Source organism: Ambystoma mexicanum, chromosome 3q (genome assembly GCF_040938575.1).
Source record: "Ambystoma mexicanum isolate Mex_15411 chromosome 3q, UKY_AmexF1_1, whole genome shotgun sequence".
Classification (NCBI taxonomy): Eukaryota; Metazoa; Chordata; class Amphibia; order Caudata; family Ambystomatidae; genus Ambystoma; species Ambystoma mexicanum.
In genome coordinates, this window is record NC_090926.1 from 1,033,554,656 (window position 1) to 1,033,572,583 (window position 17,928).

A 17,928-nucleotide genomic window follows, 5' to 3' on the forward strand; every position below is an offset into this window, starting at 1 on the left:
TGGTGAGGAGGCTTGCATTGAAATGGCTGCACTGAGTTTATCTTGCAGTGAGATGTCCTGCTTTGAAATGGCCGAACTGAGTTGATCTGGCAATGAGGAGGTGTGTATTGAAATGGTGGCATTGAGGTGGTCTTGCAATGAGATGGCTTGCATTGTTAGCCAGCATTGAATTGGGCTTGCAGCAAGGTTGCTTGCATTGAAATGGCTGCATCAAGTTGGTCTTGCAGTGAGGAGGCTTTTATTTAAATAGCAGCATTGAGTTGGTCCTGCAGTGAGGAGGCTTGCATTGAAATGGCTGCCTTGAGTTGGTCCTGCAGTGAGGAGGCTTGCATTGAAATGGCTGCCTTGAGTTGGTCCTGCAGTGAGGAGGCTTGCATTGAAATGGCTGCCTTGAGTTGGTCCTGCAGTGAGGAGGCTTGCATTGAAATGGCTGCCTTGAGTTGGTCCTGCAGTGAGGAGGTGTGCATTGAAATGGCTGCATTGAGTTGGTCCTGCAGTGAGGAGGCTTGTATTGAAATGGCTGCATTGAGTTGGTCCTGCACTGAGGAGGCTTGCATTGAAATGGCTGCCTTGAGTTGGTCCTGCAGCAAAGAGGCTTGCATTGAAATGGCTGTATTGAGTGGGCCTTGGAGCAAGGGGGCTTGTAGTATTTAAATAGCAGCATTGAGTTGGTCCTGCAGTGAGGAGGTTTTCATTGAAATGGCTGCATTGAGTTTGTCTTGCTGTGAGGAGGCTTGCATTGAAATGGCTGCATTGAGTTGGTCTTGTAGTGAGGGGTCTTTTATGGAAATGGCTGAATCTAGTCAGTCTTTGTCTAATCTAGAGGACCACAAAGAAATTGACACAAATTAATAGTCCGAGCTGCAAAGCCAGAGTGCAAGACCTGGTTTCCGACAGCACTCTGGCGGATACCTGATAAGGATCCCAACTTCTACCCCTGCGCAACCTCAAACCTGACCACTCTAAGGGTAAAAAACACTTCACACAACATCATGGGGTGTTGACTATTGATGCCATACAAACGATCAAAACAGACACAACAAATGGTTACGGAATATCATGGATGGGTATGGATGGAGAGTAAGGAATCATGGAGAGTTTAGGCCAACAGGAGGGAGAAAGTAAAAGAAGGATTCCAACAGGACTATATGCCCAGAAACACACCCCCTGGCACTGGACGTAGAGGGCAAAAGAAAGCCCTCCATAGGAATAAGGAACTGAACAGGGAGTGGAGTGTTGGGGTTCCAATGAGAACCAATCACGCAGGGCTGGACTGGCCAATAGGGAACTCTGGAGATTTCTCAGTAGGCCTCTGCGCTCTGGGCCTCATTTGTGTGGCATTTCCAAATGTTTCCATAGGAAAATGGTGGGGCTTGCTGAACATGTGTAATATGGGCCTACTTTGAAAATTATTTTCAGGGCTTCTTTTTGTTCCCAGTCAACCCCTGCAATCAGGGGCTCACACTAGCCCAAGCGCAGGCTCGCTGGCGTAGGAGTCCACTAGGGAAGGAGGCAGGCCCTCATTTCAGATAGAGAATAGACACTGCCAAGTTGAAGTACACTATTATTAGCACTGTGTTGCTATCACACTCAACCTACCAGCACACCACATGACGGGCGTGTGCCCCCATAGTCAGGATAGTGCAGCAGAGTGCGTGATATTGCCCATTGTCACAAGCAGGTTTAATTAGCGGAGGACCCCACAAAACTCTGCCACCCACACTGATACTGAAAGAGGCTGTAATTCTGCCCACTTATAAAGGCTGTGATAATAGGTACAGGGCAGCGCGGCTTTGGGTAGTGCAAGTAAAACAAGGGACTGTAGGGTTAGAGTTACACCCCCAAGTGCATGGTAGGCCCAGAGGCAGTGCAGGGGTGACTGATCAAGAAAGAGCCTGGTACCCTGTGAGATTCAGAGGGTAGCCCAGCAACCAGTCGGTACAGCAGACAGGTAGGTCAGGTAGGTCAGCAGGGGAGGGAGAGAGAGAAAGCAGAGTAGAAGAGTAAGGTTTTGAGCTGCTTCCGGAACTTCAGGTGGTGCGGCTCAAGTCTGAGAGGGGCAGGGAGGCCATTCCGGAGGTAGGCACCTGCAGAGGAGATCTACCCCCACTCTCTGCCTGAAGAAGGGTCCAACCTTTAGAGAGTTGGAAGTAGATGAGTGAAGGGCTCCAGAAGGAAGGTGTTTTGAAAGAGAGTATTGGATGCAGTGCGGGCCCGGCCCCAGAAAGGCTTGTGGATGATGCAAAGGGTCTTGAACTTGATCCTTGCGGCCACAGGGAGCCAGTGGAGAGATTTCAGGGCTGGGGAGATACTGTCTCTTGGTTTGAGGCCAAGGATAAGTCTTGCAGTCCTGTTCTGGATTAGTTGCAGAGGGCGGAGAGTAGAGGAAGGCAAATGAATGCCAACATTGGGTCATAAAATGCCAGCGTTGGTTCACAGAAAGCAACCGTTGGATCACAGAATGCCAGCGTTGGGTCAGAAAATGCCAATGTTGGGTCACAGATTACCAGCTTTGGGTCACAGATGGCCAGCGTTGGGCCATAGAATACCAGCGATGGGTCACGGAATGCCAGAGTTGGGTCATATACTGCAAGCGTTGGGTCACAGGAGGCCACCATTCATCCCATAATGCCAGCATTGGGTCACAGAATGCTGGCGCTCGGTCACAGAATACCACTGTTAGATCACAGAATGCCAGCGTTGGGTCGCCGAATGCCAGCATTGGGTCACAGAATGCCAGCGTTGGGTCACATAATGCAAGCGTTGGGTCACAGGAGGCCACCATTGATCCCATAATGCCAGCATTGGGTCACAGAATGCCAGCGTTGGGTCACCGAATGCCAGCATTGGGTCATAGATAGCCAGTGTTGGGTCACAGAATGCCACCATTGGATCATATAATGCCAGTGTTGGGTCACAGAATGCCACCATTGGATCATATAATGCCAGCATTGGGTCACAGAATGCCACCATTGGATCATATAATGCCAGTGTTGGGTCACAGAATGCCAGCGTTGGGTCACAGAATGCCAGCGTTGGGTCATAGATAGCCAGTGTTGGGTCACAGAATGCCACCATTGGATCATATAATGCCAGCGTTGGGTCACAGAATGCCACCATTGGATCATATAATGCCAGCATTGGGTCACAGAATGCCAGCGTTGGGTCATAGATACCCAGTGTTGGGTCACAGAATGCCAGCGTTGGGTCACAGAATGCCAGCGTTGGGTCATAGATAGCCAGTGTTGGGTCACAGAATGCCACCATTGGATCATATAATGCCAGCGTTGGGTCACAGAATGCCAGCGTTGGGTCACAGAATGCCGCCATTGGATCATATAATGCCAGTGTTGGGTCACCGAATGCCAGCGTTGGGTCACAGAATGCCAGCATTGGGTCACAGAATGCCAGCATTTGGTCACAGAATGCCACCATTGGATCATATAATGCCAGCATTGGCTCACAGAATGCCAGCGTTGGCTCACAGAATGCCAGCGTTGGGTCACCGAATGCCAGCATTGGGTCACAGAATGCCAGCGTTGGGTCACAGAATGCCACCATTGGATCATATAATGCCAGTGTTGGGTCACAGAATGCCACCATTGGATCATATAATGCCAGCATTGGGTCACAGAATGCCAGCGTTGGGTCACAGAATGCCAGCGTTGGGTCACCGAATGCCAGCATTGGGTCACAGAATGCCAGCGTTGGGTCACCGAATGCCAGCATTGGGTCACAGAATGCCACCATTGGAACATATAATGCCAGTGTTAGGTCACAGAATGTCAGCGTTGGGTCACAGAATGCCAGCGCTGGAAAGAGTCACAGCGGGGGATTCAGATTGTACAGAGTCTACAGCGTCATGACCTGCCCATCAAAACATGCAGAACCCTGAGACTTTACGTTTATGTAAGGAGCAGCACGCCCCAAGAGCCAAGGCTTGGCAGCAAGGCCCATTTTGACACTCCTTCCCCACACCAAGCCATTTAACCTGGGAAACCAGCAGCATGACTCATTGCAAAGCAATCATTATATACAGTGCACTTTACATCGGCCAACGGGAGGGTTAGACCTGTGTGCTTGTGTTCCAGATCTAGACTGCAGTTCCTGAAGTGGAAACACAGAAAAGCAGGAGCATACCATCCCAGATCGCCCGCTTATTGTTGAGAAGTGTGGGCAATTAAATGTACTGGCTTCCTGCTGAGAAGTACTAGTACTATGTCTTTCAATTAAAGGAAGTGCAGTTACTCAGGACCGTCAAGTTTCCTACCCATTTAAAGCACTGCTTGACTGGCACACACAAAGGTGGGACCATGATCAGGACGATGGGTAAAGCGGGAACAAGCACCAGGCAGGGCAAGTTGGGAAGGACCTGGGTGCTGACAACTTCTGCACAGAACATCAGGAGAGGAGTTATCCCCAGAGAATGTGGGGGCGGGGGGCAAATCTGCTTGTGTGGGGGATCTCGCTCCTTTGCACATTCTGATGAGGATATTCTGGTGCAGCTTCAATGTTTCAGCAGTTAACTCTGAAACCAGATAGCGCAGCGAGTAGAGCCCTGTGCCGACGCAGGTTCGACTCCGGGCAGGGCCAAACTCAGCCTTTCACCCTTCCGAGGTCGATAAATGAGCACCACACACCGTGGGTAATAAAAAGCAGCGCTCAGATGCCTGAGGGTCTGTAGTGCTATATAAATGCAAACACACAAACACACTCAAGGACGATTGAGCTGCCCCCTCCTGTCCAGTCACCCCCCTGTCCAATCACTCCCCTGACAATCAAGTGCTAACACCCCATCACCATTTCAATTGCCTAAAATGAATGCATGCGAATGTAGTTGCTATCAATGAAATGCCCAGTGGTGGTTGGGCGGCTGGAGACTGGGGCTAGCAGTGCAGGTGCCACCGCTATCTGATAAAAAATGAGTTCTCTATGGAGCCAGTGGCAGATTGCCACGCCTGGAGGGGCATCTGGCCAGTGAAGGCCCACCTGACCAACCCTCATGCACAGGGGCCGAGTCCTACAGATAAAAGTGTAGGGGCTCATTAACATACTAATTGAATATGGCGTCACCAGAAATTAGTATATCAAGGTTCCCTCTGAAAAAAGTGGGGGGGGGGGCTCCTGAAAAAAGTGGGGGGACACAGTCCACCCGCGTGTACCCTCGACTTGCACCTGCCTTTTGCCCATAGCTCAGTCAGTCATTATTGTGAATCTAACTGAAGGGGAGAATATAGAGCAGTGAAATGCTGGGTTTGATACACACAACAACTGTACTGGGTTCTTCAATGTCACAACTCCTGCTCTCAGTGATGCCCCCACCCCCCCCCACCGGTAGGAGGGCTACAGGGTGTCACTGTCCTCTCATTCTTCTACACACTAAGCACACTGTGCTCGCCCACTGCTGGGAACATGTGACCCTTTAAGAGCTAGCCGAGATGTAAACTGCAAATCCTGATTCATTTATCAAGTGCACCCACCTTCTGCTGAGGTTTGGCTAGACCAGGGGTGAGGTTTGGTTAAACCAGGGGTGTTCAAGTCTAGTCAGGGATGCCATGAGTGCCTTTAAACCTTTTCAGTTGAACTGGGCTCTGAGCCTCAGAGGAGCCCACAAGCAACTGCCCCCTGCTGTCAGTTTTGCGACACAGCAACATACTTCCTTAATTCAGGTCGTTAAATGTGCACTTTGCAGCATGCACATTACAGTCTGTCTTTGCTAGTGCTCTCAGGCATCACCTCCCTCGGGCCTCTTGCATTATCCAGTAACATTCTTCTCACCTTGCTGGCTTTTTACTCCGGTTTCATCTACATTAGCCCCTTGCTGGCAAAGAACAATGAACAGCATTTCAGTGGACATTTAGTGTTTCTGCTCCCCATTGGCTGCCTGTCCCGTGATATTCTGAAGCTATTAACCGCTCGCTTCACTCCTTTATGTCCATTCTAAAGTAAGCACCCCCCCGAGTGCCTCAAACTGTGTTTCCCAACTTTAGGCAAATGGGCCCCAAACATCATGTTGAACTGCAACCCGAGAACCCTGACACATCGTTATTGATCTGAGTCCGGTGCTTGAGAGCTAAATCCATTGGATGTTTTAAGGCCACCAACGCAACATGTACAATTTAAATCAGTCCAACGAAATAGAGGCTGTTTATATAATCATTGTCTAGCCTGTAAACCTGACGTGTTTAAAGCTCTTGGCAACCAAAATTAGAGACCCTTTGGTTAGAAGGAGGAGAGGGGGCTTTAAGTCAGGAATGAAACTCTGACAGAAGTTAGTCATGATTTTGGTTAAAGACTTTTATTGAAAATAATAGGGGTTGGCAAAATGCCACTCGGACCATGCTCTAAGAGGAATTTCACTACCTAAACCTAAACTAAGGATCTGTCTGTGTCGGAATTTCCAAAACAAAAACTGTCCTGTGTCCAAAGTTCTATTCTGACCCTCAAACTATAAACTAAATTCTAAGGTGAAGATGGAAATGTCTTTAACCTTGGGCAATTTAGAAAAGTGTTCATAAATGAAGAATAAATGGCTCCAACACAAAAGTTCTTCAAGGATAAAGGTTCTTGCTCCAGAAGATGCTTCCCTTCCCCTGGATTCCTCATTTACTCCCTGATGTTTCACAAACAACAGTTCCTTGTGCCTTTCTTGGCCAACAACAACACTGACACACACAACTCTCTGGGTTTGTATGTATGTCTTTTTCAGGACAGCTGGTATACCTTTCTGCAGGGGTTTTGCTCCTTTTCTCCTTTCTCCTTTTCTCCTGATTAAGACAATCCCTTTTCTTAGTCCTGATATTTCTTCTCAGGGCTTCTTTAACTCTTACACAGGTGTAGTTGCTTGGTATACTCTGCTGCCAGGGCTTCCTGTATTCACACACTTGTAATTGCCTGGTATACTCTCCTGCCAGGGCTTCTTGCATTCACACACTTGTAATTGCCTGGTGTACTCTCCTGCTAGGACATCTTGTATTCACACTCTTGTTATTGTCTGGTATACACTACTACCAGGGCTTCTGTTCATATAGGATCTCTGCCCTCTCCCAGAGTTACACATACACGTTGTTTGACAATGTATCTTCTTGATATATTATCTTATTTGGGTTTCTCATATGTACATCACTGTATACATTCACATATCTGTAAGAGTTTTGCTCGTAGTTCAATTCCCCCTTTAACAGTAAGTCCTGTTGTTCTTTCTTTCGCAGTGGTTTTATTTACAATAACTTTAATTCGGCCTGGCTGCTAATACACCCTGGTGTCCCTGCTGTCTCTGGGTGGACTCACTGGCTCTGGTTGGCATTCCATTCTCCCGCAGTCAGCTGGTGAAGAGTTTCCATCTGCCTACTTCTTGCAACTGCTTACTCTTGGTTTTCCTGTCTCTCGCAGCTTCCATTTGACACGTCTGCTTTGTTCCAGGCTCTGGTAAGTGAAGTGTTGCTCTCTGTCCCCTGCAAACGCCCAGGAGTCTCTCGTCAGCTCCTGGTGTTCTCGCAGCATGTCCTTCTCATGCAGCGGCTTCTTTCTCCTTGATCAGTAAGCCACCTGGCTCCACCACGCCGATTTCTGCCTTTCAGCCTTTTGATCCTCGCAGAGAGATGAATCAGCAGACATTGACTCTCTGGCTCATCTCTTTTAATTTCCCAGACACAGGTGCATGCGAGCAACAACTAGAGTGTTTGCTGGGCTTGTGGTCTCCTTTGCTCTGCATTGTTTGAGCCTTCTTCCTCGTTGCAGCATTTTGGTAATTCTGGCAAAGTCCATTTTTGACAATTGGCTCGAAAAACTTGGATAAACATTCTAAATGGTTTTCAATGGCAAGTTAGTCCTGGATGATGGATAGGTGGAACTGGAGATGGTGATTTCATATGTTTTTCAAGGCAGACCAAAGTTGGAAGGTTGGCCTATAGGCCTGTCGGAAAGGATTTCCCTATTCTTCATAAGAGGATGAATAGATGTACGACAATAGGCCATGAGGGTATTGTATATGTAGGGTTATTTTCAATGGGAAATGGGGGATACCATGTCTCACCCGATGAAGTCATTACATCTACCCAGAGGTTGTCTTCCCTCATATGATCCTCCCTCATATAGCCGCGCCCAGGGTCAGGATCAGGTAGTGACTGCCGTCCTGTGGCCACATGGTAGGAAGTTACCGCCAGGGAATTAGTGATGACTCCACCAGATTCATCACAGGGTAAAGAGGAACACAATTGTAGTGCTTAGTGACCAAGTTGTTGCATCTTAGAAAACCAAGTTGCCAAAATGTATGCAGTACGCAGTACAGGTTTCCTGGTAACTTTTGTTGGTGGAGACCAAACAAGCACGAACACATGACAGCTAGTGGTCTGGCTCTAAATGTGAACACGTTCACCCTTCCTGCTGCAGATCCCCTGATGCTGGAGGAGGAGGGTAACTCAGAGTGGGGCTGATCCCCGTATTGCACTCCGGTCACCTATTACCGAGACCATACCCACTGTGCAGGGCAGAATGTGTAGGCTGCAAGATTTACTAGTAAAGGCAAGAGTTAACTCACAAGCGACACATTATTAATCAGAACTTGTGATAAACTGATTAACAGACTGGCGTTTGTTTTGCTTCCATGTTAAAGGGCTCATTATAAGTTGGGTGATATGGGTAAAATGCAGGGATATTACTGTATACTGCTACATTACTGCACCACTCAACTATGGGTTTGGTGGAAAGTTGGAGCGTTCACCTCCAGCTATGAGCGGAAGGTAAATCTGGCAACTTTCTGCCAAATTTTGGTGTAATTAACACGGGCAATTACTGCCACAGTAATTCTGCCAAAATCCTCCATTGAGTCCTATGGATTCAAAATAAATGTGGACTTACATCCCCTACCACCACTTGTAATACTGCCGTAATACTGCCGGACCAAATGGCGGTAATACTGCCAGACCAAGTGGCGGTAACGGTAATCCACAGAGATACCACCAAACTTATAATGAGCTCCAATTTGTACTTTAGGACAGAGGTCACTTCTGGTTAGATTAATTCAATGTTGGCATACAATTCTGATAAGAGCCTTGATCATGACGAAGGCCCCTCAGGTTGATCATTGCTTCCAGATGCCCTCTCCTCTTGAGTGGGCACACCCTTGCATGCTTCCTGCGGCCAGCGTGCAGCCGCGCTGTTGACCCGGGTTATTATAGCATCACATCCTGCCTTCTTACTCTATTGTGGCTGTCACTCTTTCTGTATTTCATGAATGCATCCACCAGTGCACCAGCATTTCTGACAGCTATAGAGACATGGGCACTGGCCAGCCTGAAGTGCTCTATAGTGACCTACAGGGGGCAGTTGGCAGCAGATTACTCCTACCGACGGCAGCATAGCCACATAGCCCCAGGGTCAGTCATTGTTATCGTTGATGCCTCGCTTTGGATCTCTCTCCAGCTCTGAAAAAGAAACAGTTCCCACTCCTTCGCATTCACTGGCAATGGTACCGATTCATAGAGACTAGAGCCAGCCATTCCACCACAGGGCGCAGTGACCCCCTGATGCCTCCTCTTCTGAACATGTTGGGACGATTGACTGAGTGGCTTGTCACGGGGATATTCTGGATTCTGTGGAACCGGATTTCCAGGAAGGATTTCGGTATCCTAGACGTGGGGTTGCTTATGTCCATGATACCAGCTACAAATGGGCCACGAGAGAAGGGAGTCATGTCCTGCATACCTGTCTCATGTCCTGCATACCTGTGTCATGTTCTGCATACCTGTCTCATGTTCTGCAGACCCGTGTCATGTTCTGCAGCCCTGTGTCATGTCCTACATACTTGTGGGCTTGAAATGCTGGAATCCCATTGCACAGATCCTGTATGGACCAGCATTTTGAAAGATCATCGATTGGTTGAAATGCTAAACTCACTGACCAATTCCACACTAGATCAGGGGTTGCTAGTAACATCATTATTAGTGGTTTATAATGTGCTTAATGCGCATGACTCCTCCTGCTTCCAAGCGCTGGACCAGGGATCGAGCTCCTATAGCACAGCATCATCTTGATCCCAAGGTGAGTGTGTTCCCCATGAGCTTCCCGCCCAGCGTAGACAGGTTAGAGGGGGGTGGGTGTTGCACCCACCATGTTCCGTTGCTTTACAAACAGCATGGGGCAAATAAGCTGACTGACCTCTATTGCTGAACACCCTGTCCCAGGTGTACGTGGCGCTAATGATACCGTACTCCAATTGAGGAATACAATGATAGTGGTTCGCCAGTGTACTGAATTTCCAACATATTGTGATATGAAAATGACGACAATGAATGCCAGTAAATGCAAATATGTGATAGTTTTATCTATATGCTTAGCAATGAATGGCTTTGCATCGTGTGGGTGAACTCTTGCTATTATATGGGTGGCATACGATTGGTGGCAAATAGATCTTGTTCTCCCATTCATGAAAAGTAAGGCATCCTGAGTGCATAACACATTTTCAATTCTCATATTTCATATGAATTTTTGGGGCAATACGCTCTCCCAGGCAACACATGCCTATATTTTAATGTGTGGCTACGTCGGCTGTGACCAGCTCAAACACTTTGATCAATCTTTTAATGAGGAACTGCTCTTTCTTACAGTAATGTGCGGCTATGTCGGCACAGACCAGCTCAAACTCTTTGATCAATCTTTTTATGATGAACTGTTCTTTCTTACAGCGATGCGTGGCTATGTCGGCTGTCACCAGCACAAACTCTTTGATCAATGTTTTCAAGATGAACTGTTCTTTCTTACAGCATTTGTGGCTATGTCGGCTGTCACCAGCACAAACTTTTTGATCAAAGTTTTCAAGATGAACTGTTCTTTCTTACCGCCTTGACTTCATCAGTTCACTAACAGTTGGTGGTGGGGATTTGTGCTTTGGGATGTTGGCTGCACTTCAGCTAATCAGTTAATGTTTTCTCACACATGAATGCTTAGCCACACTGTCAGAAGCGGCTGGGGCTGCTATTCTGTCCTGGCTTTGTTATATAAGAAATACTTGGAAATCACTTGAATTTGATCACCGTCTGGTTAAATCCATCTTCTAACTTCACAGTATATCTCAGTACTGAGAAGAAGCTGTACTGGAAGCATGTCAAAGACCAGACAATGAGACTGCCAGTAAGCAATGTTAGTATGTGCTGTGATTACATGTTACACACGTTTACCCCTTGCAGAGAATGGCATGTGTGTATCATGCAAACCTAAGGTACACACTGTGTATATTTGAGATTGAGACTAGGAGCACTGTGGGTTAGATAATACACACAGGTGTGGAATCAGGGAGGGTCTAGCGAGGGGCTTTGCTGTTGTGCCCTCTTTACAGGGCACAACAGAAAGGAAAGGCTCATCTCATGATTGAACTCTTGTGGTCCGAGAAGCGTGAAGATCGCAAAGGAACTGAATACAGTGTACAACAATTTGCAGCAGCAAAATACAGCTTCATTGCATGGAAGTAAATGTCACAATGTATTAAAAATACTGTAATGATCCAAGGCAGTTTGGCTAGAATATGCATGTATGTAATATTTTATTTATTATATGAAACTAAGGAATTGAATTGTTCTAAAGTAGTGTAGGTTGTATTGTCTAATAGGTCCTTTAAAAAGACGCATTAAATACCTGATTACTTCTACTACTACTAATAATAATAATAATAATAATAATAATAATAATCATAATCATGATATTATTAAAGGTTCTCTGTGTGCTTAAAAGTATGATAAAACTCTGGACATTCTCACTCTTGCAGGTACTTAATGTCTAAGGGGGAGGATACTGGGAGGAAGGAACAGAGAGGCTTTTGCTGGTGGGGGAGTGAGGGAGTAGATCTGATTCACTCCCGGCCACCAAAGGTGAATCATATTTCAAGGCTGGAAATCCTTTCTTCCTTTGGACGTGTCATCTTCAGGCCATAGGTTGCACACCGTGAAGTGTGGTCCTGCCACTTGAGCCCTCAACTCGTCCCATTTCCTCCCTTGTAGTATGTCTCATAGGATGGCCATTTCGTCCCTTGCGGTATGTCTCATAGGATGACCATTTCCTCTCTTGCGGTATTTCTCATAGGATGACCATGTCGTCCCTTGCGGTATGTCTCATAGGATGCCCATTTCCTCCCTTGCAGTATGCCTCATAGGATGACCATTTCCTCCCTTGAGGTATCTCTCATAGGATGAAATCCTCAATCCCTTTTTGACACATCAACGTTGCCCATCTCCCTAGTTCGGCCCCCTCTAAAGTCATGCATCGTAGTGGTAGTAATTGTGCTAGATCTTGCTCTAAACCTGCATATTAAGTGGGGGTCTTCTGCATGCCATAGCTCTATGCCTCTCTAGTAACCACAGTACAAACTTGGCACCATGCCCGCACATATCATCAGTACTGCCATCTTTCTGTGAATACTGTCTTCTATACACTGTCAGATGCTGTGGGGATAGAGCCATCAGCCACTGGTGGGAAAGTAATTTCACCATGGCAGCATACATGTAATCTAATGTAAGTGGTCTTGTATAGTGCCCTTCAGCCACTATGGGCACCCTTGCTGCGTGTGGCTCTGTAAGAATCAAGGGCATTGGGGTTCATTAGTGGGACAGGGGAGAGACAGATGGAATACCTGTGGTGTTCATGGGTGCAGGTCTGAAGTACCCAATTCCTGAGTGCCAATCTGCTTTGCATGGGTTCTAAAAACATATTTATGTACACATATATACAGGGAGGAATAATGCTCTTTTGATCACAAAAGAGTGTGCAATGGATAGGAAATCAGATTGGACATGAAGCAGTGAGCCTCTTGCAATGGGGTGAGTCTGAGGGACATTCTGACCAGGTTGTGGGGGGAGGGGAGTAAATGGAACAGTCACCAGGGACAATACATGGGTGGACATACATAGATTAAGGACAACAAGTGCAGGTAGCCGGTATGGCCAGCTGGGTTAGGGATTTGCCCATGATGTATGAAGTTCTAGAGTGGAGGCAGAGAAAGTGAGGGACAGAGCGACAGAGGCAGGTTAAAGGTGAGGGAAAAATATTAGCTAGAAGGCCGATGAGGGGTAGGTTCAGATGGTAACTCAGAGGAGAGGAGGTATGCTTTTAGTTTCGTTTTGACCAAATCGATGTGGACTGTTTCTTGGATGTCCAGGAGAAGAGAATTCCATGTAAACTGAGTAAGAAGAGAGGAGTGGAAGTGAGAGGAAGCACATGGAGGGTGAGGTGCCACAACAGTAGTCGAGGAAGCAGAGCAGAGATTCTGAGAAGGCTTGTAGAGTTGCATGGAGGAGGTTAGACACAGTGGTGCCTTACCATGGATAGATTTGTGAACTAGGAGATGAAATGTATATCTGGCCTTGTTTTGACTAATCAGCCATCCAGCCTGGTGACGGTACGAGAAAGTAGGTGTGAAGTGAGAGAGTACAGATTCCTGGTAGCGCAGTTAATGATCTCGTCAAGAGGACATAAAGCATAGTTGACAAGACCAAAGAGGATGCTGGGACATTATTCCAGTTTAGAGAAGACAAGAGGGGTTAAGAGATGGTTGGCAATGTTGAGAGGACAGAGGTGCCTGATTTTCCTCATATTTAGGAGGTTGAGGTGAGCTGCCATTGCAGTTTAAGAGATGAAAGTAAAGAAAGCATGAGAAGGGTCATAGATGACACTGATGTTTCTAAATGAAGAAGAGTAGGGGAGAGTGTCAGGTGGCAGCTGCATAGGCAGAGGAAGAGATGAGAGTGAGTATTCGACAGGGAAGAAGAGCACCTCTATTTTGGTAGAGTTTAACATTAGAGTACGAAACCATCCAATATTTAATGGCAGAGAGACAGTTGGATATTTTGATACAGTAGAGTTCAGGAAAAGGGAAGATTTGGGTGTAATTTGGGAACATTTGGTACGAGAACCCAATGGAGGAGTTGCGTGCCCCAAGAGCAGATGTGTAGAGTGTAGAGACGAGGGGACTCAAGAGAGAGCCTTGTGAAACACCAACGGTTAGAGAAGTGTGTTGAGAGATGTTGTTGTTCCAGTAGACAGGGAATTGGTGAGGTGCAAGGTAGTATTCAGTCCAGGCAAGGGCTTGATTGCAAATCTCAAGAAGAGAGTATTAAGGAGATCAGAGTGATTAACTGTGTCAAATGCAGCAGTAAGCTCAAGGAGCTCAGAAGAGAGAAAGGTTGGAGTGTTTAGCAGAGGAGATCAATTGGAGACATTCATGAGAGCAGTTTCTGTGGAGTGACAGGAGCAGAAACCTGCTTGTGGGGATCTCGAAGGTTGCAGATGTTTAGGAAATGGGTAAGATGGTTGAACACAACCCTTTTGACCACTTTAGAGTAGTGCAGAAGGAGAGACACAAAGATGAACCTTAGCCAGTAGGTTTGGGTCAGCCTCCCTTTTTTTTAGGAGAGGGATGACTGTGGGCATCATGATAATAGAGGAAAAGCAAGCACATTTGAAGGACAGGTTGAAGAGTTCAACAAGATGAAAGGCCACTAAAGGGGCAATAGGCTTGACGGACTGAGTAGCAAGAGGGTCTGATGGGGCTGAAGAGGAGTTATCCTTCATCAGTAGAGATAGGACTTCTTCAGTAGTAGTGTGACTAAAGTGGGAAATAGTGGCACAAGATGATGGTAGAGTAGGCAGAGTGTATAATGTAGGAGGAGGATGTGTGAGGAAGGTCAGGAGAGAGTATCTAATTTTGGAAATGTTTTCAGTGGTCATTAGCTGTGAGAGTGGAGTTGATATTCATAGGTTTAGAAGGAGTGAGGAGTGAGTTTAGAGTGACCTGTGGATGGCTTGAGTGAGAGTCAATGAGAATAAGGTAGAAATCAATGTTCGCTCCATCAAGAGGGCACTTCAGAGAGATCAGAGCAGAGAGGTAGAGTTGCAGGTCCTCATGTGAGTGGGTGTGCCACCATTTCCGCAGCAGCCAACGCATGTGTGTGCAGAGACAGCATATGAATGGGGTAACCCATGGTTGAGTATGCTGAGATTTCGGGGTGAATCTTAGCCGTGGGAAGTGAGAGGGGAATAAGTCATTTAGAAGGGATTGGAAGCTGGATAAGGCATTGTTGGTGGAAGAGGCATCAGGTGTGAAGGAGGAGAGTGAGAACTGTTGTTCCGAGACAAACTGAGGTATGGCAGAATGTTTACATTTCCTTTTAGTAATAGGTGAGGCAAGTGGCCAGTCAGAGGATGGGAAGGAGATGGCGGTGGAAACAATTAAGTGACCAGATAGGGATAAGGTGACAGTAGTATTGGTGACTGAGAGAGAGGTGGAGCTGAATACGAGATCCTAAGAGTTATCCCCGGTGTGGGTAGGTAGGTTATTGATTCAGTGGAGAGCATGGTCACTGAGGAGAAAACAATGAAGTTCAGATTTCTTAGGAGTGGTTGGAGAGGGAAGGTTATAGTCACCTAAGAGAATGAGGTGATGTTTACAGGAACGAGAATCAAGGAGTTGCCCAAGTTAATAAAAGAATGATCCAGTGGGATCAGGAGGGAAATAGATGGACATGATGTGAACCAAGTGAGGCAGAGCAATAGCACATATAGTGAATTCAAAAGAGGCAGGAGAGGACATGGCATTGGAAATTTGTGAGGCATTGAGGTGGGAAGAGAGTAGGTGTCAGACGCCTCTACCTCTGCCAGTCGGTTGAGGAGAGTGATGAGGGATAGCTTGGAGTTGTCTAGTGCTGGCAGAGTAACAGTGTCAGATAGAGAAATCCTGGTTTCATTGATAGCAAGGCAAGAAGGTCTAGGGGAGGATAGCTGGAGTGAAAGGAGTTGTTGATAAAGGAAGTTTTGTTGTAAACAAACTAAGCATTCCTGAGTGCAATGTTCAGTTGATGAGGTAAGGAAGAGTAGAGAAGTTTAGTCTCAGAGGAAGAGTGGCAAGGTGGATAGGTGTTAGGGTATGGTTAGCTTGTCAGCTTTGTTTGTTGGAAGAGAAACTGAGTAGTGGGAGTTTTTGAGATGTGCGTTTTTTGATAGGGATAGGAAAGGAGGACGTTGAAGTGTGATTGGAGAAAGCATAGGGAGAGGTGAGCAGGAGGAACAGCAGGAGCGAATGTATTGTAGGTGAGTACTGCAGTGTGGAGCGATAGTACAGTAATGAGCAAGCTAGGAGTACTCACAGATGCAGCAGGGAGGAAGGCATAAGCAAAGGCTCATTGATGAAGAGGCCAAGTGGCTGTTCAACTGCTGGTCTTCACCCTTCACTATTCTACCCTTAATGACCGAAAAATGTGGGAGTATGTCATGCATATGGAAGAGCCCAAGATCTGATAGACTTCCACTTTTTAGGTCTGGTTAGCTCCTGATGTGGGAGTGTGCAATATTTCTAAAGAGGAGAGCTTAGTTGCAGATCGGTCAGAGTTGATGTGCTAATTTCTAGGCCTGTGCTCACCGTCTGAGAGGGGTTTTGTGTGTAGCGAAAGGTGATTTTAGAAGGGAGTCAGTAAGTCCGGGAAAGAGGGGATTAGGCCTTACAAGGCAAACCAACCGGCACCCCTGCAATCTTACCCCTGGCCATTTGCGGACAGGTCCCATTTCGCTATCTCCCAATGACACCTCTCTCTCTTCTCTCTCTCCATCTCCCTGTCTTTCTCTCCCTTGCTCTCTGTCTGACATAGATGCATCATATGCCCCATGAGGAACAAAACAAGCATCTGCAAATTGACAGATGAAGGAAAGCGCAGGTGTGGAACCTCCGACATTACCATGCGCTACCTGATAATGGTCATGGAGGGCAAGAATTTAAGGCTCAGTGGAAGAGCAGCTTAAAGTTTGAGGACCACAGTCACACATTTCACCTTCCATAGCATGTTGGCTAGCAGCCTGCAAGATGCCTCAAACGTCACTCTAACAGGCTCATGTGGTATGCTTAGTGGCCTAGAGGGACTTTTGCCCATTGAGGACAGAGCCCATCAAGGGAGGGCAAGGCGTGCGTAAGGCGTTCATCATGCATTCTTTGGGCAGGGACCAGAATCCCTGCTCGTTTGATTTACAGGTCTACCTTGCTGTCTCCAACAAGCTCTTCTCACACAGTCCAAAATGAAATGACCCACTCCCCCACCTGCAACAGACACATGGGGTACATCAGCTTTTGGCATGGCACTAGGCATTTGATATCAGAGTGATGCTGCAACCCTACACATGTTTCTTCACAATGAAACGAGGAGCAGAAAAGATGGAAAGCAGATTGTAGATTCCTCCAAAAATGTGCAGAATCTTGCAATCAAAAAGGGGACAGTGTGTGATGGCTGCAGGCTGGTGAAGAGAAGTGTGTTTGCAGTGACAAACTGGGGGTTCAGAGCTGGAGGATATGAGGACTTCCCAATAAGATTGCAATCTTGAGTTTGCAGTCTCTCTGGCCCCTTGCTAGCTAAGGGTCTCAAGGTGGGGGGGGGGTCCTTAATTGTGCCAAAGCTAAATGATAGAACCAGGCCAAAAACAGCCATGCTTTATTCACCCAGATTTTAAGGGCTGTCCTTCCAAGGGATTGTATAGTTATAATCCACATTGAAATAACCACCACCATCCAACATGGCCGCTGCGGCTGCCTCCCGTGCGCCTTGGGCATCTGTTCACGGTGCCATTCTAGTCTAGCTCTCCACAGTACCACAGCCCCCCCCTGCCTATATCTTTAATATACTATACCGCCTTAGGCTCAGTGTAATTTGTTTTGTTCTGTGTGTTTTATGTTTCTATGTCCTGATGCCTGTCGGGTTTTCGGCATGTAATAAAAAATAAAATTAGTAATACAGCTGTCCACAAATTGTCTCTCAGTTTCATGAGGCCACAGTCACTCTGGTGGCCAGTGACGTTTGATTGCACAGGGGCCAATCGTTGGCCTGCCGGTATGCACAAGCCTACCTTTGTTGCTGTAGAGGCTTGGCTTTTCTGGTGCTGATTCCACCCCGGATCGTTGCC

General features: G+C 47.0%; 1 protein-coding gene across 4 annotated transcripts in view; it reads left to right on the forward strand.

Annotated features, from left to right (window-relative positions):
* Positions 1–17,928, forward strand: part of RBFOX3 (RNA binding fox-1 homolog 3) — a 3,087,537-nt gene that overhangs the window by 669,213 nt on the left and 2,400,396 nt on the right. For 3 of the 4 annotated variants that reach the window (XM_069655212.1, XM_069655215.1, XM_069655214.1), the window contains exon 3: positions 7,212–7,428. The exons of the other annotated variant lie outside the window; for it this stretch is intronic. The gene's annotated coding sequence lies outside the window, so the exon portion shown is untranslated. The remainder of the gene's footprint in view (positions 1–7,211; positions 7,429–17,928) is intronic. 4 annotated transcript variants of the gene reach the window in all.